Source organism: Macaca thibetana, chromosome 2 (assembly GCF_024542745.1).
Source record: "Macaca thibetana thibetana isolate TM-01 chromosome 2, ASM2454274v1, whole genome shotgun sequence".
Taxonomy (NCBI): Eukaryota; Metazoa; Chordata; class Mammalia; order Primates; family Cercopithecidae; genus Macaca; species Macaca thibetana.
This window is the reverse complement of record NC_065579.1, coordinates 77,054,672-77,082,061: the sequence shown is the minus strand read 5'-3', so window position 1 is coordinate 77,082,061 and position 27,390 is coordinate 77,054,672. Positions and strand designations below refer to the sequence as shown.

The 27,390-nt window shown below is 36.2% G+C and overlaps 1 protein-coding gene across 12 annotated transcripts in view; it reads right to left on the bottom strand.

Annotated features, from left to right (window-relative positions):
- The window catches only part of NLGN1 (neuroligin 1), a 907,062-nt gene that overhangs the window by 843,886 nt on the left and 35,786 nt on the right, over window positions 1–27,390 (bottom strand). For 2 of the 12 annotated variants that reach the window (XM_050780086.1, XM_050780077.1), the window contains exon 2: window positions 25,949–26,017. The exons of 9 other annotated variants lie outside the window; for them this stretch is intronic. The gene's annotated coding sequence lies outside the window, so the exon portion shown is untranslated. Of the gene's footprint in view, window positions 1–25,948; window positions 26,724–27,390 lie in introns of those variants that run through there. One more of the 12 variants, XM_050780081.1, reaches the window with a different exon arrangement.

Here is a 27,390-nt window from a genome sequence, read left to right as displayed (position 1 = left end):
CAGGAGCCTATTCTGCACCTCCTTCCCAACTCCACACCAGTGGTATTATCTTGGTAGCTAGAAATTGGCTACAGTACAGGAATATGTACAACTAGGAATGCCTCAAATACTCTATCAAGGCTTTTTATTTTTTAATTTTTTTCCCAGTAAGCCAGATTACCAGCACACCACTGTATATAACACAAGAGCGTGTTTATTCTAATAGTGCTTAATTAGCCCAGGGCTAGGAGCCTGTTAAATATTCAAAAAAAACCTCAGGCTCCACAGCTTAGATATCTAGGTTTTGATTTTTGACTGCTATGTTGAAGCACCTAAGACAGCGCCTCTATACCACAATTGCTCAATGAATATGTCTTTCGTGTTTTTACTAGACAATCTGAAGATGACGAAACTTTTCCCTCAAGTTACGCATGCATCATCCTACCTTGAACTTTCAGCCTCACTCGAACCTGGTCTATTTATCAATTGTTGTCTTTCCATTAGTTCCTTAAGCTATAATCACATTTCTTTCTCATGTTTACTGCCATATAATCTAGCTCATGTATCAACAACTCACAAGTCACCAAGTATCTTCTCATTCACAAGCCAAATATTTTCTTCCTCTTTATTTCACTTCTCTGGAATATTTCACAATGTCGATCGAATCTTCTTTCCTGAAACTTCTTTCTCACTAGACATTGGAGGCACTGGCATATTCTAACTGCATGTTCTACCATATTTTTCTTTGCCATTTTTAAGTTTTACTTTTCTTAATCTCTCAGTGTAACAATAAGATTTATGCAAAGTTTAACAGTCATCTCTTTCAGCTTATTGCTTTGTGATTTCCTTTCAAAAAATGTATGACTTCATCTCTCACCTCTAATCTAAAACATTCACTTCTATGAATTTTGTCTTACTATTTTCCGATGTTCACTCTGACATTTCTAACTACCTACTTGGCACTTCCGTTAAAAACATAGGCTTTACATCAAATTTGGCTAAAACCAAATTTATTATTTTTCTGACAAATGCCCTTTCTCAAGTAACTTTTGTTTCTGTGTGCTAGGGGGTGGTGTTTCTGCCCTTTGCTGCCACAGTTGCTCTCACCTACCAGAATCTTTTCCAGCACAAGCATTACACATTGCTGCAAGATGAGTCAGTTGTCCTGCAAAGCTCCTTCCTCCAAGAAGTTCTCAGCAACAACTAAAATGGATTACTCATTTGGGTGTTTTTCCTAAGCATTACATCTTCAGTGTTGGCTCTGTCTACAAAAGCCAGAATCCTCTGTGATGCTGTGTCACTTTCCTGAGTTGCAGGACACGGCACCCTGCAAGCATGGCAGCAGGCCAGTTAATTGAACAAGGCTTAATTATGTACTGATAACTTTGAAAATCTTAATTCCTCTGTGAGAAATGCCTAAGCATATTATCAGGAAGTGGAATTATAAAATGTTTCCAGATCAAATTAAGCATCTACAGGTGAATTAATATAGAATTAAGCTTAGAAAGCTTAACTTAAGTAGAAGTTGAATGAATTGTGTTCATTATTTGAAACCTATTGATTTGCAGAACCAATATCCCACTGTCTACAGGAGGCAATTCAGACTGAAAATAATTTAGAAAAAAATAGTTCAGAAAAAACAATAGTTCTAGAGATAAATAGGTCATTTGAAGACTAACATCTGCCATTAGGGGTTTCTAAAGATAGGCTGACTCTATCTATTTAATAATTATTTTGTTCATTAACTCCTTGCGTATAGAATTGTAACTGATACCGGCCAGGCACGGTGGCTCATGTCTGTAATCCCAGTACTTTGGGAGGCCAAGGCAGGCGGATCACCTGAGGTCGGGAGTTCGAGAACAGCCTGACCAACATGGAGAAACCCTGTGTCTACTAAAAATAAAAAATTAGCTGGGCATGGTGGCGTACACCTGTAATCCCAGGTACTTGGGAGGCCAAGGCAGGAGAATTGCTTGAACACGGGAGGCGGAGGTTGCAGTGAGGTGAGATTGCGTCATGGCACTCCAGCCTGGGCAATAAGAGCAAAACTCCATCTCAAAAAAAGAGAAAACAATTGTTACTGATACCATGGGAGGTGGTTTGACGAATAATGTGGATTTATGCAAGATAGTGGTAAATATTAAGAAATAGCAGGGATTTGGAGTTAAGTAGTAGCCTAACTCCACCAGCATAGTTTCTGGGAAAACTTGAGGGATTCCTTAATTTCCCTAAACATCAGTTTCTGCGTCTATAAAATTAGAGTAAGAAAGTTAACTTACAGGTTTACTGTGTGGATAGAGATAGTGTACATATCATATCATGCTTCTCCATAGTAGACTTTCAGTAAATGCTATTTATTATTATTTATGAAGCTGAAGAGAATGAGCAGATATATATAACAACAAAATGCTGTTTATACCTTAATGCTTAAAGCAGTAATTCTCAAACTTTTTGGTCTCTCCATTTCTTTAGACTTTAGAAATACTTGAGGATTCTAAAGAGGTTTTTTTTTAAAATATTTAGAATATCTCTATGGATATTTACCATAATATGCTTAAATTTTGAAAAATGTATATTATGTATCAAGTTATCTTTAAGCAACAACTATAAACCCATTATATATTAATATAAATATATTTTATATAAAATAACAATATTTTCAAAAACAAAATCATTTAGTGAGAAGAATTGTGCCATTTTACACTTTTGCAAGTGTATTTAATGCTAGGATTAATATAAGACAGCTGGATTGCCATATCTGCTTCTTCATTCAATCTGTTGTGATACGGTGTTTTGCTTAAAGTATTAGAAGACAGTCTGCCCACACACAAATATGTAGTTGAAAGGGTACCAAGAACCCCGAGGCATCCTCTTATCACACTTTGAAAACTGCTTGCCTTAAGAAGTCAGCCAAGACATCTTCTTGGAAGAAGTGAGCCAATTCAGCAATGACAATGATGATGATAATTACAATAACAGCAATAATAAATGAATGGTAATTGGCAGAGACACGACAACAGAACATTCTAGGCAGTGCTAACATTTGTGGCTAAGGTTGGAATGTGGAACTGAATGTACCACAAGGTCAGCGGGAGCAACAGATCTCTACAGAAGAGAAGTGAAAAGAAATTGGAGATGGAATTTCAAGTGTGGGGAAAACACAGGGATACAATTAAGAATAAGCACACTTTGATGTATATTTTGTATTGATTTGTTTTCAGTTTGTTTGCAATGAATAATGTTCTCATGTTTTTGAACAAGATGACCCTTTTAAGGGAAAGTATAGTTTCAGTTATTCAGAAGAGTTAGTAACACTGATGTTTGGGGAGAGAGTACCTGTAGAGTTATAGATCACTTGCATACATACTAGCATGCCCCAGTGATCTCTAGCCCATAGTCTGGGAACAAATGATTTCTTCTCAGAGCTAAATTGAGCAAATAAAGTGTCCCAGAGGGATTAGGACAAGGTGGAGATCCTGACTCTCCTATATAAAGCAATTCAGCATGACCAGAGTTACAAACAATCCTCAAGAAAGATGTGAGGAATTAAAAAGTGAGTGAGTGAAGGAAGCTAAGAAAAGACAGGCTGAATTTTGAAGAGAACTAAAAAGAGGACTTACTGCTGAAATAAAGTCTCAGCAGAATATAAAACACCTTTTCTTGAATTTGTTTGGTACTATCAGGTTCTCAATTCCTGACAGATTTTTTTTAAGGAAACAAATTAATGACAATTATTTTAAATGTAAGGCATTATCGAAATAGTACATAATAACCACTGCATGCAAAATAAGTTGAAACAGAAATAAATGATGGTAGAGAGAGCAATAGAAGATTGTTGAACTGATATGAAAGCAAGGTAACAAGGCCGAAAGTCAAAATCACCTGGGAGGCAGAGTTGTCTGAATTGGAGACTGGCTACGGTAAGACAGAAATCCAGGGGAGAAGGTGGTAGAGTCAGGGAGGAGGTGACTTTCTAAAGAAATGAAGAATTCAAGAAAATGCATGCAAAAAGAGGGAGAGCCTTAAGTTCAGGAATTAAAGGGACATTCAAAATAAATTAGCAAGAGGAACAAAAGCATTGAGGAGGATAGGGAGTAGTAAAATCTAATGAAGAAAATTTTGTGAAGGCAGAGTGATTTGGAGGAGAAAGTTAAAAAGTTAAGAAAGGTAAAAAACTAACAGTGTCATTGGTACCTTGCTTATTTTCAATAAAACCGCAAATATTTATTGAGCATATAATATGTAAAGGGCACTCTTTTAGGAGCTTTACATCAGTGGTGCTCAAAATGGGGCCAACGGACTATTGCCAATGAGCAAACTATTTGCTATCAGTTTGCAATGAGATAAGTAAAGAAATCTGAGCAAACTTTGAAAGACTTTTATAGGAATTCAACACAGTAGCAGCGCTGAACCTAATAATAAAAATTTGTTTCTGTTTTTTATTTAATTTATCTTACAATTGATTTTTGATATTTTATCAATCTGCAATTGATAATAACTTATAGAAAATGTTCATTCACCATAGATGGTTTGAGAAGCACAACTTCACATGCTTTATCTGATTTCTTTTTCACAGCTATGTCATGAAATAAATGTTATTCTTATGTGAAATTTACAGGTGAAGAATTGAGGCACTAGGAAAACTGTCACAGCTACTAAGTAGTAAGACATTTAACCTATACAGGTAAGTAAAATTTGAAAAACTAGGTGAGGAGGCAAAAGGAGAAACCAGGGAAGAAGAGAGATTTTTTTTGTAGAATGTTACAATATATTTTCAGGTTACGCCATATGAAGAGATAATCTTTCTAGTTTCTTTTGTGAGGAACCAGGGCATGATTCAATAATATTTATTTACTAAATCACACGTACTTATAGGACAATGTCAAATGAAGTTGAAAGTTAATGGTATTGATGTTGACTTGAGAATTATTATTATTCTATTTCTCATATTATGTGTTGAAGGCCTACTACATGTACAATATCATATTATGCAGAATGGAGGTCACTAGGGTCAATGATGTTCAAATAGAGTAAAGTTAAGTAAGTTATTAGTCTTTCTAGACCTCAGTATCCAAGTCTATAAAATGGTCATAATAGAATCTTTCCCCCATTTGAGAATTAAATGATGTGGTCCACGCAATATTTAGCACCGTTCATGATTAATGCAAGAGGCAAAACAAACAAACAAACAAACAAACAAAAAACACACAAATGGGACTGAGAGAATTAGTATACTCAGGAGCCTACATTTTCCCCAAGAGGATTGGATAAACACATGTTTGGCCAGAGTATAAAATTCCCCTAGTGCTCACTAAAATCACTAACTGAATTTGGTACTTTACCACCCTTTTGATTCAGAATCAAGGATTTCAGCCATGCATAGACAGTTCAGTCTCCTTGATTGATTTCCTTACATCAAGGCTCATATAGGTATTAATTGTTTGGATTTGACTACAAGATATATCTGCCTTGCTTATAATAAACCACCCTGGTGCTCAATAGTTTCTAGAGTAAACTACTGTCTCTCCATACTACTTTCTCTCTGATTCATTCCTGTATGAGATACCATCCAGATGTAATCATGGAAATAGCCTAAGTCTCAGACCCACTCACACAAGATTGCTGAGTGTCAAAGACTGTGCTTTAGGTCTGGCAAGAGAGCATTCCCTAGGCAGCTCTTCATACTGTGAAGACATCAAAGTCAACTGAGGTTGGGACACTGGATCTAATGCTTATACCCCATGATTTATCCCGGAAAACCTCTCTTTTATTTCCATGTAGACATCAAAAAAATGGACTATAAACAAATTAAAATTTCTTTAACATTCGTAGACACAACTTCTTTCTGGGCCGAGAAAATAGAAATTCTGGAATATAGATTGTATCTAACTTTTGGCCACAATATAACTGCAAAGAATCCAAACAATTAGTTGCAGCTTCTAATGACTGGTACTTCTACTTCTACATGTTCCCAAAAATGATAAAAACAAAAACACAAACAAAAACCATGCCTTCAGTTCTTGAGCTCTGTCATAGTATTTGGGTGATAACATTCAACACTTTAATAGTTCAATATTAGCTGGCTGAACTATTATGGGAAGAAGGGATGCCAAGTTTCAAAGAAGGAACAGAGAATAGCAGTTTCTTCTTACTGTCCCAGCTCTTCATCACTTTGTATATGTCTGATCTTCTAAGCTGTAAGCTTCCTGAAGGCTTACCATTTTCTGAGGGTCATGTGGATAGCATTAGTTATGAAGCATGTTGCCTCCTTTAATTTAATATTATTTATTGGTCTAGCTATCTTATAAGTATTTCATAAATACCTACAACACACTATTATGAGGCCAAAGGGTAATTAGAGCACATATAAAAATTCCTACATGATTTATAAAAATACATATTACAACTGAAATTTTCAATTAACTCTTATTAACACAATGCCAGGCCTACACTAGTAGCTCTCCAAATATGTGTTATTAATATGTTAATTAATATTGATTTTTAAAATTATTGTCTATTGTATCCAAGAATCCTACAGCAAAAAATAATTCTGTATTGTCAATTTTCATTCATATATGCTATAAAAATAATTACTTCTCATAATATTTTTGTTTTAAATAAAACCTCAAACATTCCTAACAACCCCTGATAACAGCTTTATAAATAAGGCTCCTAATTATAATTTCCTCTTTAAAAATATGTATTTGATACACAAAAATATGCTATTATAGTACTTAACTACAAATTATTTAGGACTTGCCTATTACTTAAACATATTATAAGGACTCTCTTGAAATAAGTCTGTGCATGGCTTATCATTATAGCATAAAATTATAAATATATTGACGGCAATAGTTTTATTTTGCATCTTTAAGTTTAACTAGACATTAATTTCCTTCAGATTATTTCAGAAATTATTTTAAAATGTGAACCCAGAAAAAACTTCCATGGTTTCTCATGATCTTGTTTTCTACAATGAAATAATATCTCATTGACCTGGAAGCCAACTATTTGTCAATCTCTGCTTACCATAACAAACTCAAGAACTAGAAAATTAGCATGTATAGCCTCTGATTAACCAAAGAAATGTCACTGAGTTTATGCATTAGTTAAAAGAAAGCGATCATTGTTTCCAAGCATATTTGCAATTAAATTCACATGTGTATGTGCATGCACACATACACGCACCTGAAAAACTTGGGGATTTGTTTAATCCCTAACAAAGTGGAAACAGGAAATGAGAATTGTTGGTGTAGCTAATTTTTTTTTAAAAAAGCATTGAAATTTATTTGTGCATTCATTAAATAAGTATATTTTAACTGAGTTTAGCAATGGGCTGAGCATTAAGAAAATGATGAACAACAAAACAAATTACTGCTCTAAGATCATATAATTTAATCTAGAGGAAGAGATGGGCTATGAGCTGAGCATTAAAAATAAAATACTCTCTTATTTCTTATTTCTTGTGTTAACAGAGTGTCTCCCACCACTGAGGCTAAAGATGCTAGATCTTTGCTCTTTCAGACTCTCTGCGACTGGAGAATGGGTACATGTATTAGCCAGTGAAATCTTAGTGGCGTCTGCTAGTGTCTTCGCAAAGGGTGTTTCTTCCTTAATGTAATGTGAAATAGTGAAAAATAAACATCTCCTAAGTGCAGACACAATACTTAGAAATGCTGCAGCTGCCTTGCAACCATAAGAAAAAAGCCAAGGGGATTACAGAGCACCAACATCCCTGAATTGCTAAATTAAACAACCCTAAAACTTCCCACATGCAACCTTCTTCTCAATAGAAAAATAAATCCTCATTTTTTAAGTCACTTGTATCTAGATGTTCAGTAACTTGTTACCAAAAGAATCACAACTCACTTGTAGATTAGAAAGTGGGTAATGAGGAACTGGAAACAGAGGCTAGACTGCTCTTGGATGAGAAGGAGCCATTGACGATGGGAGAAGTAGCTGGATCTGGAGTTTGGGGAGGAGTTTGTGGGATTTTTTGTTTGTTTGGGTTTGGTTTGGTTTTTAAGAGAGAAAAGATTTTAGCATATTTAAATAATTGTTGGCAGGATCGAATACAGAGGAGAAGATAAATGATACAGAAAAGAGAAGGATCATCTTTAGGGTGAGATACCTGAGAATGAAAGAAGGTGGTATGTCCAGCACCATATTGCTCCACAGGACACTAGTGATCCCTCCCTCTTTCTAAAAACACTGTATTCTGATGTCTGGCCTTCAGGATCATGTAGAAACAAAACAAAACAGAGCAAAAGAAAAAAATATTTTCTTCTTTTTGCACTCATGACATAAACACTAGTGATTTCCCTCCTCTCTCTCTCTCTGTTTCTTCTCACTCTCCAGTGCTTTCTCTACTTTTGCTGAAATTCCTAACACAACACTGAGGTGTACCCGGGGCCTCAGTCCTTACTCCTCTTCTACTTTCCATAGTTCTAAATCCCATCAATATCACAATGATATTCAAATGTACATCTCAGGCCTTAATTCATCTCTGTACTCTGGACTGTCTCCTTAATATGTCAATTTGGATTCTTCAAATCCTGAAATCTCAGAACTCCTGGTTCTGCAACAATTACTTATCACCCATCTCCCTAACTCCTATTACACACACCACACACATGCATGCAAAATACATGCTTCTTCTACTTCCAGGATTTCACTCTTGCGTAAATGCCAATCTTGTCCACCTAGCTGCCTAAACCAAAGACCTGGAATTATCCTCGGTTCTTTTCTTTTTCATCATCTCCACCTCCTCTTATATTCAACCCATAAGATAGCCTTATTGCTTTATTTCATACATACTGAATCTCAGCTTTAGGTCAAGCCACTATTACCTCTCAGCAAGACTACTGTGAGATCATTCCTGTTTCTTCTGCTCTTGCTTGCCTATAAGAATTTAACCTTCGGGTAGCATCTAAAGTTGTCTTTTGTAAATATAGATAAGATCACCTCTCTTCCTTATTTAAAATCCTCAAAGGGCCTCCTATTACATGTAAAATAAAACTCAAATTCTTTAGCATGACCTCTAAAAATCTACATGATCTGAACTTGTTTAACATTACAGTTGCATCGCTCCCCCAATTTCCCATATTTGTTTCACTCAAGTCACACTTGTCTTTATGCTCTGTGAACCTAGCCTCTGTGTATATAACTCCCTGCACTTATGTGGTTCAAAATCTGCACAACCACATGTATCAACCCTGATTCAGGGCGTTGAAACTTGCTGTCCTCTGTTCTTGGTACTATTCCCCCTAATTTTGGAATGGCCTGACTTCTCAATACAAATGTCATTTAATAATGATGAAAATTATGATGATAATAATGATAATGATGATGATAATGATAATGAAGCTGAGTGCCTAATGTCCTCCTCAACTCATTCACAACCCTTGTGTGTCTTTCTCTGTGCCTCAGGATATCCTTCATGAACACATCTAGATTCCCTTATGAATTCTGATTGGATGTTCTGATAGTAAGCAATGCTAGAAGATTAAAAAATGGGAAGAGATAGGTTACAGTATCAACCTCCCATGTTTCTTCCCTGCCAAGCAACTCTTCTTTCATGGATGAGCTTCTTTATCACCACAGCTCTTGTCAGGGAATCCATATACAAGAGCAGCTAAATCATACAGAAAATAATCACCTTTATGGTAAGATTATGGAGACTGAAGGAAGAAGATCATATGCTGAGCTCCAAAATACACCAGTGATCATTTTACACAGCTACTGCTCCCACCAAGCTCTGGTAAATACTTTCATTCTTTCCTTTTGCCTCGTCAGGCTTACAGGTAGTAATGGCTTGGCTTTCTACTGTTACTATTTTACCTGGGTGATTTTCCACATACTGCTGGTTCCATTAGCTAATCCTACACATCTATAAATGGCCCCTTTATTAAACTCTCTTCATTTGAACTCTTGAATGAGCCAATTGGTCTTTGACAGATACTGTAGCTATATTTATTGAATGCTTCCTGTAATCCAGGTGCTATTCTAAACACATTGCACATATTTAAATCACATTGACACTAATATGTAAATACTGACAGGGCTTCAATTTTACAAATGAGAAAACTAAGAAACAGAGAGTCTAAGTAACTTGCCTGACGTTACTCAGGCAATAAGTGGTAGAATCTGAACCTCAGTCCATGTTCTCAACATGCTATATTGCTTCCAAGAGGTATCATTCCTTGCCACTCTAGTTCATGCTGCCTTCTCCACATCCTCACCTCTTGTCTTGTCACTGCTTCATGTCACCTCTTTACTCTCTTCTTAGAGCTTATCAGTTTTAAAAATATCATTTATATTTATTTATGATGATGATAAATTATATATGTCACCATCACTGGGGCAAGTGTGCCCAAATATCTGGTTAAACATTATCGCTGGGTGTATCTGTGAGGGTGTTTCTAGAAGAGATTAGCATTTGAATTGATGTCTTAATAAAGCAGATGGCCCTCCCCAGTAAAGCAGATGGTTGTATACCATCCAATCACTTATGGGCCTAAATAGCACAAAAAGGGTGGAGGAATGTTGAATTTGCTTTCTGCCTGATAGTATGAGCTAGGCCATCATTCTTTCTGCCCTCCCACCTGTACTGGAATCTATACCATTATCTCTGCAGTTCTCAGGCCTTCAAACTACACTGGCTTTTCTGGGTCTCCCGCTTATAGACGACAGATTGTAGAACTTCTCAGCCTCCATAACAGTGTAAGCCAATAACATAAAATAAATCTTTATAAACATATATAATATATATACACACACACACACACACATACACACCCATATATACACGCAGGCTAACCTTGTTTTATTGTGGTTTCCTTTATTATACTTTCCACATAGTGCATTTTTTATAAATTGAAAGTTTGTGGCAACCACGTATCAACCAAGTCTATCAGCACCATTTTTCCAACAGCATCTGCTCACTTCCTGTCTCTGTGCCACATTTTGGTAATTCTCAAAATATTTAAAATGTTTTGATTACTATTGTGTCTGCTAGGGTGATCAGTGATTGATACGGTTTGGATATTTTGTCCCCACTGAATCGCACATTGAAATGTAACCTCAAATGTTGGAGGTAGGCCTATTAGGAGGTGTTTGGGTCATGGGAGTGGATCCCTCACGAATGTATTGGTGTCTCCTCATGACAATGAGTCAGATGAGTCAGTTCTTGCTCTTTTTTTTTTTTTTTTTTTTTTTGAGACGAGTCTCGCTCTGTCGCCCAGGCTGGAGTTCAGCTCACTGCAAGCTCCGCCTCCCGGGTTTATGCTATTCTCCTGCCTCAGCCACCCGAGTAGCTGGGACTACAGGCGCCCACCACCTCGCCCGGCTAGTTTTTTATATTTTTTAGTAGAGACGGAGTTTCACCATTTTAGCCAGGATGGTCTCAATCTCCTGACCTCGTGATCCGCCCATCTCGGTCTCCCAAAGTGCTGGGATTACAGGCTTGAGCCACTGCGCCCGGCCCAGTTCTTGCTCTTTCACATGAGATTTCATGGTTTAAAAGAGTGTGGCGTCTACTCCCCTTGCTCCAGCTCTCACCATGTTAAGCCCTGGCTCTCCCTTCACCCTCTGCCATGTTTGTGAGATTCCTGAGGTTCACAGGCCAAAATAAAGCTCCCTTCTTTATAAATTATCCAGCCTCAGGTATTTATTAATCACAATGTGAATGGGCCAACACTGTGATCTTTGATGTTACTTTTGTAATTGTTTTGGAGTGCTGTGAACTGCAGCCATCTAAGATGGCAAACTTAATTCATAAATGTTGTGTATGTTCTGATTGCTCCATCAACTGGCCATTCTCAAGTCTCTCTCCTTCTGCTCCTGCCTCCCTAGTCCCTGAGACATAACAGTATTAAAGTTAGGCCAGTTAATAACCCTACAATGCCCTCTGACTGTTCAAGTGAAAGAATAGTCACACATCTCTCATTTTCAATCAAAAGTTGGAAATAAGCCTAAAAGTGTTACCTACTGAACACACAAATGATAAAAAAGCAAAATAATGTGTTATTGTTGATACAGAGAAAATTTTAGTAGTCTGGATAAAAGAACAAAACAGCTACAACATTCTCTCAAGCTAAGCCTAATCCAGAGCAAGACCCTAACTCTCTTCAATTCTATGAAGGCTGTTAGAGGTGAGGAAGCTACAGAAAAGAAGTTGGAAGCAAGGTTGATTCATCAGTCCAAGGAAATTGGTTCATCAGTTGAAGGAAAGAAGATATCTCCATAACATAAAAGTGCATGTAGAAAGTGCTGACGTAGAAGCTGCCACCAACTTATCCGAAAGATCCAGCTAAGATCACCGATGAAGGTGGCTACAGTAAGCCTGGCTTGTAGGCTTTCTTCTAAAGAAACATGATACCAGAAGATGATACCATCTAGGAATTTCATAGCTAGAAAGAACAAGTCAATGTCTGGCTTGCAGGCTTCAAAAGAAAGACTGACTCTCTCGTTAAGGGCTAATGCAACTAGAGAATTAAGTTGAAACCAATGATTATTTATCCTTGTGGAAATCCTAGGACCCTTAAGAATTATGCTAAATCTACTCTGCCCATGCTCTATAAATAGAATATCAAAGTATGGAGGACAGAACACCTGTTCACAGCAGGGATTACTGAATATTTTAAGCCCACTGTTAAGACTTACTGTTCTGGAATAAAATGTCTTTCAGAATATTACTGCTTATTGACAATACACCTAGTTACTCAAGAGCTCTGATGGAGATATGCAAGAGATTAATGTTTTCATGCCTGCTTACACAACATTCATTCTACAGTCAATGAATCAAGAGGCAATTTCAACTTTCAAGTCTTGTTATTTAAGAAATACATTTCATAAGGCTATAGACAGATTGATAATGATTACTCTGATGGATCTGGGCAGAGTAAATTGAAAACCTCCTGGAAAGGACTCAGCATTATAAATTCCAATAAGAGCATTCATGAGAGGAGATCAAAATATAAACATTAGCAGAAAAAAGTCAATTCTAACCCTCATGGATGACTTTGAGAGGTCAAGTCTTTAGTGGAGGAAGTAACTGCAGATCTGGTAAAAACAGCAAGAGAACTAGAATTAAAAGTAGAGCCTAAAGATATAAATGAATTGCTGCAATCTCGTGAACAAACTTGAATGAATGAGGAGTTCCTTCTTATGGAGAAGCAAAGAAAGTGGTTTTTGGAAATGGAATCTCCCAGAGAAGATGCTATGAACATTGTTCAAATGACAACAAATGATATAGAATATACATAAATGTAGGTGATAAAGCAGCAGCATAGTTTAAGAGGATTGATTCCAATTTTGAAAGTTCTACTGTGGGTAAAATCCAATCAAACTGACTTGCACACTATAAAGAAATCTTTCTTGAAAGGAAGGATCAATCAATGTGACTAACTTCATTGTTGTTTTATTAAAAAAAAAAAAAACTACCAATCCCAATCCCAGCACTTTGGGAGGCCAACGCAGGAAGATCACTTGAGCCTAGCAGTTCAAGACCAGTTAGGCAACATAGCAAGATCCCATCTCTACAAAACACACACACATACACACACACACACACACACACACAACAGTAGCCAGGTGTGTTGGCATACACCTGTTGTCCCAGTTACTTAGCAAGAACTGCTACAGCCTGGCAGGTGGAGGCTGCAATGAGCCATGACTGCACCAGTGCACCCCAGCCCATGCAAAAAGAAAATATGAGACCTTTTCTCATAAAATAAAATAAAATAAAATAAAAATTACCATAGCCACCCTAATCTTCAGCAACTACCACCCTGATCAGTCAGCAGCCATCACCATTAAGACAAGACCTTCCACCAGCAAAAAGATTAAGACTCACTGAAGTCTCCAATGATCATTAGTACTGTTTAGCAACAAAATATTTTTAATTAAGGTATGTACATTTTTAGACAAAATGTTATACACTTATTAATATACAGTGTCATGTAAACACAATTTATATATGCATTGGGAAACCAAAAAATGTCTATTACTCACTTTAGTGTGTTATTTAGTTTATTGTGATGGTCTGGAACTGAATATACAGTATTTCTGAGGTATCCCTGAATCTCCTATTGTACTATTAATCATCTATCTATCAAGTAATCTCTCTCTCTCTCTTATGGACTCTGTTTCTCTGGATAACATTGACTAATGCATTTAAACATGAGTTTATGTTCTGTCTCTACTGTGGAATGATAGGTACTAGAGGCCAGGAAAACAGACCTGTTCATATCAGTATCCACCGTGTACAAACGATACATACTGTAAGTATTCAACAAAACATGACTTACATGTCAACATAGCAATAAGAAAATTTGAATGTTAAAGCCGGCAAGAAAATTAGGCCACGCACCGTGGTTCACGCCTGTAATCCCAGCACTTTGGGAGGCCGAGGTGCCTGGATCACGAGGTCAGGAGATTGAGACCATCCTAGCCCACACTATGAAACCCCGTCTCTACCAAAACAATACAAAAAATTAGCCAGGCGTGGTGGTGGGCGCCTGTAGTCCCAGCTACTCGGCAGGCTGAGGCAGGAGAATGGCGTGAACCCAGGAGGTGGAGCTTGCGGGGAGCCGAGATCGCACCACCGTACTCCAGCCTGGGCGACAGAGCGAGACTCTGGCTCAAAAAAAAAAAAAAAAGAAAAGAGAAGAAAAAAGAAAGAAAGAAAGAAAATTAATGGAATTTGCATGTGATAGCTTTCATTTTCTCTGTAAAGCAAAACCGGGTAATCTGCTCACAGTAAAGGCGCGGGTGGATAGATCAAATGTCTGTTAGAGGCGGAGAAGTTTTGAAATCCTCATTGCACAAATCGGGAAACTAAAGAAGAGGAATCGAACTGCCAGATTCTAAGGCTGGTCAGTGTGAACTGAAAGTGTTCCCAAACTTCCCTGTTCTCTGAGGTTCTAAAATAATGCTTGGCTTCCCTGATGCAAGCACAGAGAAAACCCTATGAGGGTCAACAAGAATGCAGAATAAGGCTGCTGATGTGTGGAAAACACAATGACTCCAAAGTTTTAGCAATCTGAAGCCATTTAATGTGGAAGAAAACTCCAACATATCTCAGTGGGCTCTAAAAGCATTACTCTATTAGTGCAGGAGGTACCAGTTGAGCTTACTGTATGGGAAGAGCAAAATGTTCAGGAATTGCAGTCAGTTCAGCCATGCACTAGCTATGAGATCATTGGCAAATTATCTAACCTCTCCAAGTCTCAGGTTTTGCTTCTATAAATTGAAACAGGTATAAAGAGTTTTGAGCCTGGATACTAATCTTTAATGAACTTAAGCTTTAATTAACCATACCTATGGAACAGGTCATTTTACTATAATACCAAATAAAACAAAAGACACCAATCAGCAGGAAACCATAATAGATCTTCACACAAGTACTTGTTTTTTTTTTTTTTTTAATATATGTCCTTGCAAATTGCATTCTTGAAGCAGCAGAAAAAAACACCAAAGAAAATATTTTCTGTAATGTTAAAGGGCTACAAAATGTAATATATGTGTGTGAGTTTGTGTGTATGTATATACATACATACACAACTATATACTGCAGTGTCTATCTATCGCGTGTATATTTATATATACACACATATATACACATGTATATATACACACATATGTATATATGTAGATAGACAGATAGATAAATAGGTAGATAGACAGATAGACACTGCAGTATATAGTTGCAAACATCCAGCCATTGAGGCCAGGAAATATAAAAAATAAACTAACATAGTAAGGGCATTTTCAAGTTTTATCTTTTTTGAGAAATGTTCCATTTTCTTCAAGGAACCAAATTAAATAAAGTAAAATAAAGAATATATATATAGGCCGGGCGCGGTGGCTCAAGCCTGTAATCCCAGCACTTTGGGAGGCCGAGACGGGCGGATCACGAGGTCAGGAGATCGAGACCATCCTGGCTAACACAATGAAACCCCGTCTCCACTAAAAATACAAAAAAATTAGCCGGGCGTGGTGGCGGCGCCTGTAGTCCCAGCTACTCGGGAGGCTGAGCCAGGAGAATGGCGGGAACCCGGGAGGCGGAGCTTGCAGTGAGCCGAGATCGCGCTACTGCACTCCAGCCTGGGCGACAGAGCGAGACTCCGCCTCAAAAAAAAAAAAAAAAAAAAAAATATATATTTGAAAGACTAAAATCCACACATTTGTGTTTAAATTAATAGTTGTAATTTTTAGCTTATAAATCAGCTATGCAGAAGTTGCCTTATCGAGACTGGGAGAAAAGATGGTAGAAGGTGGAATAAATGTATACCAGACCTGCCTGAAATCACACCCGTGCTCATTTCATTCAAGCAGAAGTCTAAATTTTATCTTCCATTTTATAGATATTAGAGCCTATTCATTTTGATGAGCAGCATTACCTGCTCTCCTTCTGTTACACAGATATGGAGCCACAGACATCTCTCGTTTTATCTAGGCATACAACATAATATCAAATATGAAATTGATTTTATAACAACCTTAGAAGAGCAGCCGTTACACTTTTTAAAAAGATGTTTAAGTCAGGATTTTATAAACAAGACTATAAGTCTAAATTCCTATAATCTTAGTATTGTATTCCAGTGATACTGCCTTTTTAGAAAGATGCCCAGTATATGTGATATTTTTCAAACTATATTTTTTAGAGATCTTTTCAAGTTAAAATTATATACAAATATCACAAAAAAATAGAGTGGAGCAAAAATTATGAGCAAATTAATACCGAAGTATTGATACAATCTTATGTTGCTTATTATCCAAGAATGTATGTTCACTGATCAGTTAAGTGAGCCATGTCTACAATGATATGCTGTCAATGAATAAGCATGAGTGGGTGTAAATTATCTATTTCAAAAGTGTATTACCCTGAAAAATATGATCCCTTCAAGTTCTTTACAGCATTACAATTTTCAATATTAATGGTTATGGGTTTAACTAGCACTATAGTCTTTCTACTAAGAAAATACAATGAAATTGTTCTCTAGAAAATAATTCCAGCTTAAGAGTAATGTTTACACGTTTTTCTTACTAAAGCAACAAAAATTCATAAATTGCCAGAAAAAGTAAACATTGTTGAAAATTGAAAATTAAATACGAAAAGTCTGAAAGTAAAGTTTTAAAATGTGCTATGCGCATCCTTATTGATACTGCACATACAATATATATGTTTATTTACTTCTTTTTCCATTCTCATTAAATGCTTTCAAAAATAGAAAATAATTTTCAGTAAAATCTCAAAGCAACAGAAATCATAATCGATAAAGTTATATAAAATGGCATTGGGAGTACAGTTTCAAAAATTAATAATTTAATCACAAAGAGCTTCAATTTATCCTTTTGTGACTATATATAGTCATAGTATATATATACACACACACACACGCACACACATATATATATAAAAGTAAAAATATAAAAATTGGGCATTCAATTTTTTTAAAAAAACTTCTATTTTTTTAGAGACAGGGTCTTGTTCCATCACCCAGGCTAGAGTGCATGATCATAGCTCACTGCAGCCTCCAATTCCTGGGTTCAAGTGATCCTCCCACCTCAGTCTTCCTAGTAGATGCGATTATAGCCACTAGGCACAATACCTGACTGGCATTTAATTTTAAATCTTGTGTTTCCACTTTAAAATATACAGCCATTTGCCTCCCCTGGAAAGACTGGTGCCATAAGTGTTCTATTATAGACCCCAACTGGCTTCAAACCACTCTGTCATTTCCTCTAAACTGGTTGTTTAGCATCATATTATATTTAGTTAGCACTATAGGTTGCTGGCTTACTTAAAAGATACACGTAATATGTGTATGTGTGTATCTTACTTGTTAGACCAAGTCATACTATAATTAATCAGGCAAAAGTATAAATTTTGAAAGATTTATTCCTACAACTAACAGCAGGCAAGTTATTAACATCCTTAAATTCAGAAACTCTAGGCTATATTGTTTGCCATGGTGTTTATTATCAAATCCTGCAAACCTCTGATTAATAGAATTAATCAAACACCTTTCAAAAGTTAGTTTTTTAATATTTTAATATAATCTTGAAAATAATTTTATAGTTGTTTCTAGTCTAATATTAAGACTCAATAATTACTGAAAGTATACAAGAAAACTAGTGTAAAATTTAAACCTTTCAATACAAACACCCCCATCCAGTCATTTAAATGCTAACAAAGTGAAGTTACAAAAATTAGCCTGTAGGAATCTCTTTTTCCTTGGAGAATATTACACACATTGAATGTTACACCTTATTTTTGGCTGGATTCAGGAACAAAGTGATCTGCTTTATTAAAAGGAGAGATAAAACCAATTTAACTGTATAATGAAAAACTTGTTTGATAGAAAATATGATTAGTAATTTTACATGAAAAATAAATATTTGATACATTTTAAATACAATGGAAATAACTCAATACTCTTTATACCCAAAAAAATCCCACTTACTTTTTTATAGCATTAAGATTTTCATATTTAGGCTGGGCGTGGTGGCTCACACCTGTAATCTTAGCAGTTGAGGAGGCCGAGGCGGGCGAATCACGAGGTCAGGAGATCGAGACCATCCTAGCTAACACGGTGAAACCCCGTCTCTACTAAAAATACAAAAAATTAGCCGGGCGTGGTGGCAGGTGCCTGTAGTCCCAGCTACTTGGGAGGCTGAGGCAGGAGAATGGTGTGAACCCCGGAGGTGGAGCTTGCAGTGAGCTGAGATCGCACCACCGTACTCCAGCCTGGGAGACAGCGAGACTCCGTCTCAAAAAAAAAAAGAAAAAGAAAAAAGATTTTCATATTTAATGATTTTAAAATAAAAAATAAACAGGTAATGCACTCAATACAAATCATTGCACATTAAAAACCGGGTAACAGATTTAAGACCCCAAATGTTATTGGCACTTTTCCAACTTGCAAAGACACATTCATTACTCCAAATTTAAGTTAATTGCTGTTTATACATATTTTTACATAATTTGAGTGCAAATGTCATGGTTTTGAAGTTAAAAGGGCTAATATGCACCTACAATACAAATTTTTCAGGTTCATTTCAAAATACTAAAATTAGATTAATACAGAAGGCAACCAGGAATTTACATCATGACCTGGTGGTTTAACAGATTTAATATATACTTCAAATACAGGCATACCTTGTTTTATCACACTTCTCTTTATTGGGCTTTGCAGAGAATGTATTTTTCACACATTGGAAGTTTGTGGCAACTCTGCATTCGCCAAATCTATTGGTGTCATTTTCCCAACAGCATGTGCTCGTTTTGTGTGGCACTTCTCATGTATTTCAACTTTTTCATTATTACTACATCTATTACGTTGATCTGTGATCAGTGATCTTTGATGTTTCCATTGTGATTGTGCCCGGGTGTTGGAAACCCCATCCACAAAGATGGCAAACTTAACCAACAAATATGTGTGTTCTGACTGCTCCACTAACCATCCATTTCCCCATCTCTCTGTCTCTCCTCCTGCCTCCCTATTATCAGAGACATAACAATACTGAAACTAGGCCAATTAATAACCCTACAATGGCCTTTTACTGTTCAAGCGAAAGAAGAGTCACATATCTCTCACCTTTGATCAAAAATAGAAATACTTAAGTTTCGTGAGGAAGGGACGCCTAAAGCCAAAATAGGCCAAAAGCTAAGGCTCTTGTTTCAAATGGTTAGCTAAGTTGTGAATGCAAAGGAAAAGATCTTGAAGAAAATTAAAAGTGTGACTCCATTGAACACAAAAATGATAGGAAAGCAAAACAATGCATTATCGCTGATATGGAGAAAGTTTTAGTAGTCTGGATAAAAGATCAAACCACTTACAACATTCCATTAAGCTAAAGCATAACCCAGAGCGAGGCCCTAACTCTCTTCAATTCTGTGAAGGCTTAGAGAGGTTATGAGACTACACAAGGAAAGTTGGAAGCCAGCAGAGATTGGTTCATGAGGTTGAAGGAAAGAAGACATCTCCATACGTAAAAGTGCAAGGTGAAACAGAAAGTGCTGGTTGGTGTAGAAGCTGCACCAATTTATCCAGAAGATCATTGAGGAGGTGGCTACAGAAAGCAATAGATTTTCAATGTTGGTGAAACAGCCTTCTATTAGAAGAAGATATCATCTAAGACTTTCAGAGCTAGAGAGAAGTCAATGCCTGGCTTGCAGGCTTCAAAAGAAAGACTGCTCTTTTGTTAAGGGCTAATGCAACTAGAGACTTTATTCTGAAACCAGTGGTCATTTATCATTGTGAAAGTCCTAAGATCCTTATGAATTATGCTAAATCTACTCTGCCTGTGAACTATAAATAGAATAATAAAGCCTAGATGACAGCACTTCTGTTTATAGCATGGATTACTGAATATTTTAAGCCTACAGTTCAGACCTATCCTTTCAAAATATTACTGCTCATTGAAAATGCACCCAGTCACTCAAGAGCTCTAACGTAGATGTACAAAATTAATGTTGTTTTCATGCCTGCTCACACAACATTCATTCTGTAGCCCATAGATCAAGAGGGAATTTCAACTTTCAAGTCTTATTATTTAAGAAATACACTGTAAAGCTACTGCTACCATAGATAGTGATTTATCTAATGGATCTGGGCAAAGTAAATGGAAAACCTTCTCAAAAGGATTTACCATCCTAGGTGCCACTGAGAACATTTGTGATTCATGAGAGGAGATCAAAATATCAACATTAGCAAAAATAAGTTAATTCCAACCCTCATGGATGACTTTGAGTGGTTTAAGTCCTCAGTGGAGGAAGTAACTGCAGATTTGGTTAAAAAACAAAACAAAAAAAAAGCAAAAACACTAGAATTAAAAATAGAGCCTAAAGATATGATTGAATTGCTGCAATGTCATGAACAAACTTGAATGGATGAGGAGTTGCTTCTTATGGATGTCAAAGACATAAAATCTACATTGTTGAAATGACAACAAAGGATTTAGTACATCACATAAACTTACTTGATAAAGCAACTAAGAGAGAGAATTGACTCTAATTTTGAAAGAAATTCTCCTGTGGGAAAAATCCTATCAAACTAACTTGCATGCCACATAGAAATCTTTCCTAAAAGGAAGAATAAACTGATGCAGCAAACTTAATTGCTGCTTTATTTGAAAAAGTTGCCAGAGTCACCCCAATTTTTAGCAACCACCATTCTGATCAATCAGTAGTCATAAACATCAAGGCAAGACCCTCCAGCAATAAAAAGATTAAGACTCACTGAAGGCTCAAATAACCACTAGGATTTTAGCTTTAAGTATTTTTAAATTCAGATACGTATTTTTTTTAGATCCAATGGTATTGCATACTTAATTGACTACAGTATAGTGTAAACATAACTTTTATATGCACCAGAGAAACAAAAAATTTGTCTGACTCATTTTGCTGCAATATTTGCTTTATTTCAGTGATGTGGAACAAAAAACCTACAATATATCCAAGGTGTTCCTGTACCTTTTTTTTTTTGCAGGTGAATAAGCAATCCTTTTAACAAAAAGAAATAAACTTCAACTTTTTCAAAGATGTGAGATGAGCACATTTTTCCTTGTGTTCTACACCTTGGGACACATTTTATGGGAATAGAAGCATAAAGTATTTACTCAACCTCAAAATAATTCCTCTATATAGTTTCCTGCATATTTCTTATTTGGCTCCCATTCATCCCTTGGATTAAATTTCACAAGTTTATAACCATTTGTTAATATAATACTAAAACTCAACAATGAGCCTCAACAGGTTTAGAAAATCATTCTCCAGGCTTTAAACCAGTGTCTCTTAACAGGTGTTAAGAGAAAAACTAAAGAATGTGGTATGTGCTATGGGGGAAAAAATTCTTCCCTTGTGCAAATAAACTTGGTTGCCTAAGCATTAAATAGACTCCAACAAGCTCTTTTCTTTCCATAAATTTTTCTTAAATATGCTAATCCAGATTGCTAATATCCAAGAGAGGAATTTAATACGAGACATTTGTCAAGCTGTTTTGACCAAAGAAATCTTAGAAAGTGAATATCTCTAATAAATTGTGTCTCCACTGAATTGAATTTGGAAAATACTGAAATATTTCCCAGATAAGTCTATCTTTAAGGAACTTCAGAAGAAACAATCCTAAAAATGTCCACACAGTAACTATCGTTTTTACTTTTCTTGCTAACAGATAACACTGTTCCCTCTTCTTACATTCCGGGGGAAAAAAAGGAACATCCAGTACCCATTAACTCCCTGAAGGCATTGTATCTTTATCTTTTCTGTCTACTGAATAATTCTAATTCCTTTAATCTTTCTTTAGAAGTCCCATTTTAAAACATGTGAGTGACTATTAGTGCTCCCTAAATCTTCCACAGTTTTTCTGTATTTTCTTAATAATTTCAGCTCTAAACTTTGAAAACAAAAGTGAAAAATTAAATAAAACTTTTTTCTCAGTGATTCATAATTATAAGTTATCAGTATTAGAATCATATTATTTTGAAAAATAGGAGCACTATATTGCATACTGTTTAGAAAAGACTGCATATTGAATCTGTGAGCCCAGAATGCAGGGAAGAAATTCTGGATCAAGTTGGCATGTCTTTTAACTTAGTTATTTCCTTCATTTCTGTCATTTTTTTCCTTATATAGTCTTAATAGGAAAGACAATATGCATAAGGCTCATTTTTTCACCTTATTTAAACTCTATTCCTATCTTAACCAGGAAATTGGGTTTCTGGTATAGAAACTTTATAACACAAAATATTTATGCATCTAGGATATAAGATTTTCTCCATCATAAAATGAAAAGGGTTTTGATTTGGAAATACAGTCCAAAGGGAAAAAAAACAAAACAAAAAAACCACCATTAAAGTGAAATTTATCTCAAAATAACCAAACCATCAAAGGCTTATTTCTATTTTCTTAAGAGAAAAATATATTCATGCCTATCTGCTATAAACCCCAAATGAATGAATCCTCCAGGACTAACTTCCCTTGATAATAAATCTGCAATGTTAAAAAAAAAATCCAAAATAACAAATTGTATAATCTTTGGGGACTTGGATACTTGAAAACTCAGTCTAAGGGCTGAAATGAAAGAAATAGACCAGTAAATTGCTAGTTTGATGGCAGAGGGGATGGTGGCAGTGGTTAAAGGGTGACCGATAGCAGGGAAGGCAGGATCAGGAAGGCAAAGATAGCAGACCTTTGTCTGTAACACAGCACAGCACGTGTGTGTGTGTATGCATGAGTGTGTGTGTGTGTATGTGTGTGTTTGTGGATGGGGGTGGTGAAAGTAATGGCAGCAGCAGAGGCAAAGCCAAGAGTGATGGTGGCAGGAACAGCAATGAAAGAAACAGCACACGATGCACAATACTTGGCATGTTTGCAGTCTGGAGGCAAGATTTAAAGAAAATAAAAAGTTGGTACCCAAATGAGAGGAAATCAAGTCCACTAAGCTGAATGAAGAGGCAAGTCAGACAACCAGCTCCAAGACAAGTACCACAGAATACAACTGGGATTAGACACACTGTCATATCCATCAATGTTCAAGAGCAGGAGGAGCAAGGGGCTGCACACAGGAGTGCTGGATAAATTCCAATGCATGTTTTATTGCAGCTGCAACTGTCTTTTAATATTGTAGCTGAAAAAGCCTCATCTTTCTTCATTCAGTCTTAAAGGGCTTCTGGTCACAGTGCGTAATTAGGTCTTTACAGTAGACGACTGAGTCCTCTCAGAAAGCAGTAGTTATGGTCACAATAGACACATGTAGTGTTGGGGGTGATGGATAATACCAACAGCTGAAAATCTACCTGTGATAATTAAGAAACCAGGGGATAAAGAGCAGGAGGAAGCAACAGTCAAATTATTCCAAGTATAGGTACTTTCTAAACAGATCATGACTTGGGAATTTTCCTCAGGTTTCTCATCTTATTTCTATATCCAAAAATGGAATCTTGACAGTCAAGTATTTTATGTAGTGCTTCTTATTGTTAATGTCTGAGTCAGTCATGCAGGAATCAGAATCTACTTCGAGAAGTTTTAATAAGGATAACTTTAGATCTGGACAGCGTGAAGAAAAATAAAAAGGAACATTGCAGCACCCAGGGAATGGCAACAGAAAGAAGTTACGACTGGTCTAAGGACAAGAGAAAAATAGTGTTACTGGAGTACAATTAGAGCTAGAGACATAGAAAAGAGCCACCCAACCAGGGTCACAGTGATAAAAAGATGTAGTCACTGCTAGAAATCATGGCTTAGAACAGGAAAGAATGGCGGGGATGGGGGTATAACCCAAACTTTCTCTCTTACACTCTGTTCTCCTACCATTGTCTTGCATTTGTTGGATTTTTAAAAGAAGCCAACTATCAAGGGGGCCTGGGTGGATGTAGCTTATAGAAGTCAAGGTTAGCTTCTCAAGGCATAGAACAAGACAGAGAAGAGCAGAACATGGATCTGGGTGGGTTGAGTTACAGATAATAACCTGTAGATATGTTATGGAATAATGGGATACATAGTTAAACCATGCCTAAAATTAATGCTCTTGGTCACAAATATAGAGTCTTCCCTGTTTGACTTCCCTAATGTAATGTCCTCAAATCATAAGAGATGGGTCATGAGTGGTAGGAAATTCAGAGTTACTAAAACATGTTCCAGAACTCATGTGTGTGCCATGTATTATTTGCCAAAGAATGGAAGTCACTAACCAGAATAAACAAAATTGTGTGAGGTACAGCAGTCTTCTGAAATAATTTTAATATTGGGAAATATATTCTAGATGTTTCCTTCTTAGTATATTTGGATGGTGACAATGAAACATTGTTTTGCTTTTAACGCTGGTCATTTAAAACTGATTTCTTAATTTCTTAGCAAAGGTTAAATAATCATTTCTGTCTCTTCTTCAACAAGTGCTGAGTTCACTCGGTGTTTGATAAGTTCATTTAAAAATGGAGTTATAGACACGCTCTAATAACATGCATCATGTGTTGTTTGATTCTGTTCTTGCGGTTGTCGGTTAATCAATTTGGTTTGGGATTTAGTTACAAAGAACAGAGCCTCAGTTTGGTATCAGTGGTTCTTTCTGACCCAAAAGTCATTATTTCTTCTTTATAATATTCTCTCATTAAAACTGATGTCAGCCTTCCTTGTTGACTAAACGCATGGTACGGACTTTTACTACATTTTTTTCTTTCTTGCTTGCTTTTTTTTGAGATGGAGTCTTGCTCTGTCACCCAGGCTGGAGTGCAGTGGCACAATCTCAGCTCACTGCAGCCTCTGCCTCCTAGGTTCAAGCAATTCTCCTGCCTCAGCCCCCTGAGTAGCTGCAACTACAGGCGTACACTGCCACACTTGGCTAATTTTGTATTTTTAGTAAAGATAAGGTTTCACTATGTTGGCTAGGATGGTCTTGATCTCCCAACCTTGTGATATGCCCCCACCTCAGCTTTCCAAAGTGCTGGGATTACAGGCGTGTGCCACCGCACCCAACCTACTACATGTTTTTTTCTAAAAATGACTTTATTGAACTGATTATAAATATCACAAAATAATGCTTCCATGAATGTAAGATTTTCATATGTGTGTGTATGTATATACCATCAAAGAATCAAACTTTATAACATAAAAACATTATATATTTAAAGTGAAAATAATAGCTGAAAAGGGTAAAGAAATTTTCAAAAATAAAACCAATTTTTCTATGGCAGGTTATGGGCGTAGAAGGAGAAAAAGTGTGAGAAACAGTAGCCACACTCAAAGCATGGTTAAAGGATTATACCAGCCTGTCAAAATTATACTGCATATTGTATGGATAAAAGTATTTAAATTGTTCAACAGAAAAATCATCGGAACAAAAGAGGTAAGTCATGACTATGGTGGATGGTCAGGAAACACAACTGCTGTTTTTCCATCGGAGCTTTTGTTGCTACTTTTCTAACACTTCAATGATTGAAAAGAAATCAAACTGCGAGAACTTACTGCCACTCCAGTGAGCCCTGGGGGATTTGTCACAAATTTGGAACTTGAGTGGCCTCAAGCTTCACAGGTCTGCTCCTCAGAAGTGACAGAAAGCAAAGAGAAAGCAGAGCATTAGTTACATGGAACTGAGCACCTACATATTTTCAAATGGTGGGTGAACTTCAGGCCACCTTTTAAGTTTTACATTAGACCAAATGACCAAAAAATTTCCTCTAAAGCATGTGCTATTCTTAGGAGTTTCCAACAACAACCATTATTTTGTAGCTATTCACAGATAATTCTGAACCTACTCTTGCCTAATAGAAAGCTTCTTAAACACTGAAAATTGGATAAATAACTACAATATAGAGTGAATTTACAACTCCTTTTAGACTATTTTGTAGGGTGTCATTTTACTAAAAACCTCAGAAAGGATAGGAACTTTCAAGGAACTTAGCTCTTGATCCTAGAGAGCTGGTGAACATCAACAGCTTATTCTGATAGTAGATTGTAGAGAGTGCAATTGACTCCAGCGACATGGTGCCCTGTATTCCCTGAATAATGATATAATCACTAGAAAAAGGTGTGTTTACTCTTTTTCTGCACTTTAAACAAAAGTATACCACTTGAAGCATTTATTCAAATATTGTTTCACTCTAAATCAGTGTTTCTTAAGTGAGGCCCATGAATTGTAATCACCTGCAGTGTTTGATAAAAATGCAATTTCCTAGCCCCCATTACCAGGTAATTCATATGCATGTTAACATTTGAAAACCACTACTACAAAGAACTCATGTATTATATTAGGAATAAGAATATGAACATTAGAATCTACTTTGCTATACTGTTTGATACTCTTAAAGATTTTATGAAAAAAAGGAAAGTTAAAGAGAAAATAGTTTGAGTAATTTGAATATGTCTAAAAATTATCTAATATAAACTATAACACATAGCTTTAAATTTCTAATTCCCCACCCCTCCTGACCCCTACTTTCTAGTTAAGGATTTTGGATTAAAGTCGATTCTAGAATTCTGAATAATCGTGTATTTTCTACTTCCACAGTCTAGAAGAAAAGAATCTAAGCTTAAAAAGCAAGCAATATTTTGGCTGATTCTTAAATACTTTTAAAAGGGCCTCACTATTCTATATTTCAGCATTTTATGTAGTAAATCATAAATCTTAATACTAATTAATGAATTTTTAGGGACATTTTTATTTAAGCAACTTGTTTCCCATAAATTATATAACCTAAGCCAGGAGCTTCTCAACTACAAAGAAGTATCAGATCAAGAAAACTTCCATTATGCATAAAGTGATAGAACAACTGATGTTTTAGGAAGAGCTCGATTAAATACATATAAGGAGGGAGCAAAATGATCAAGAAATTGGTTGGTTATAAATTAAACACTCAAAGTACAAATAAAAACTTATCTATGTACCAGCAATAAAGGGAGAAAATAGA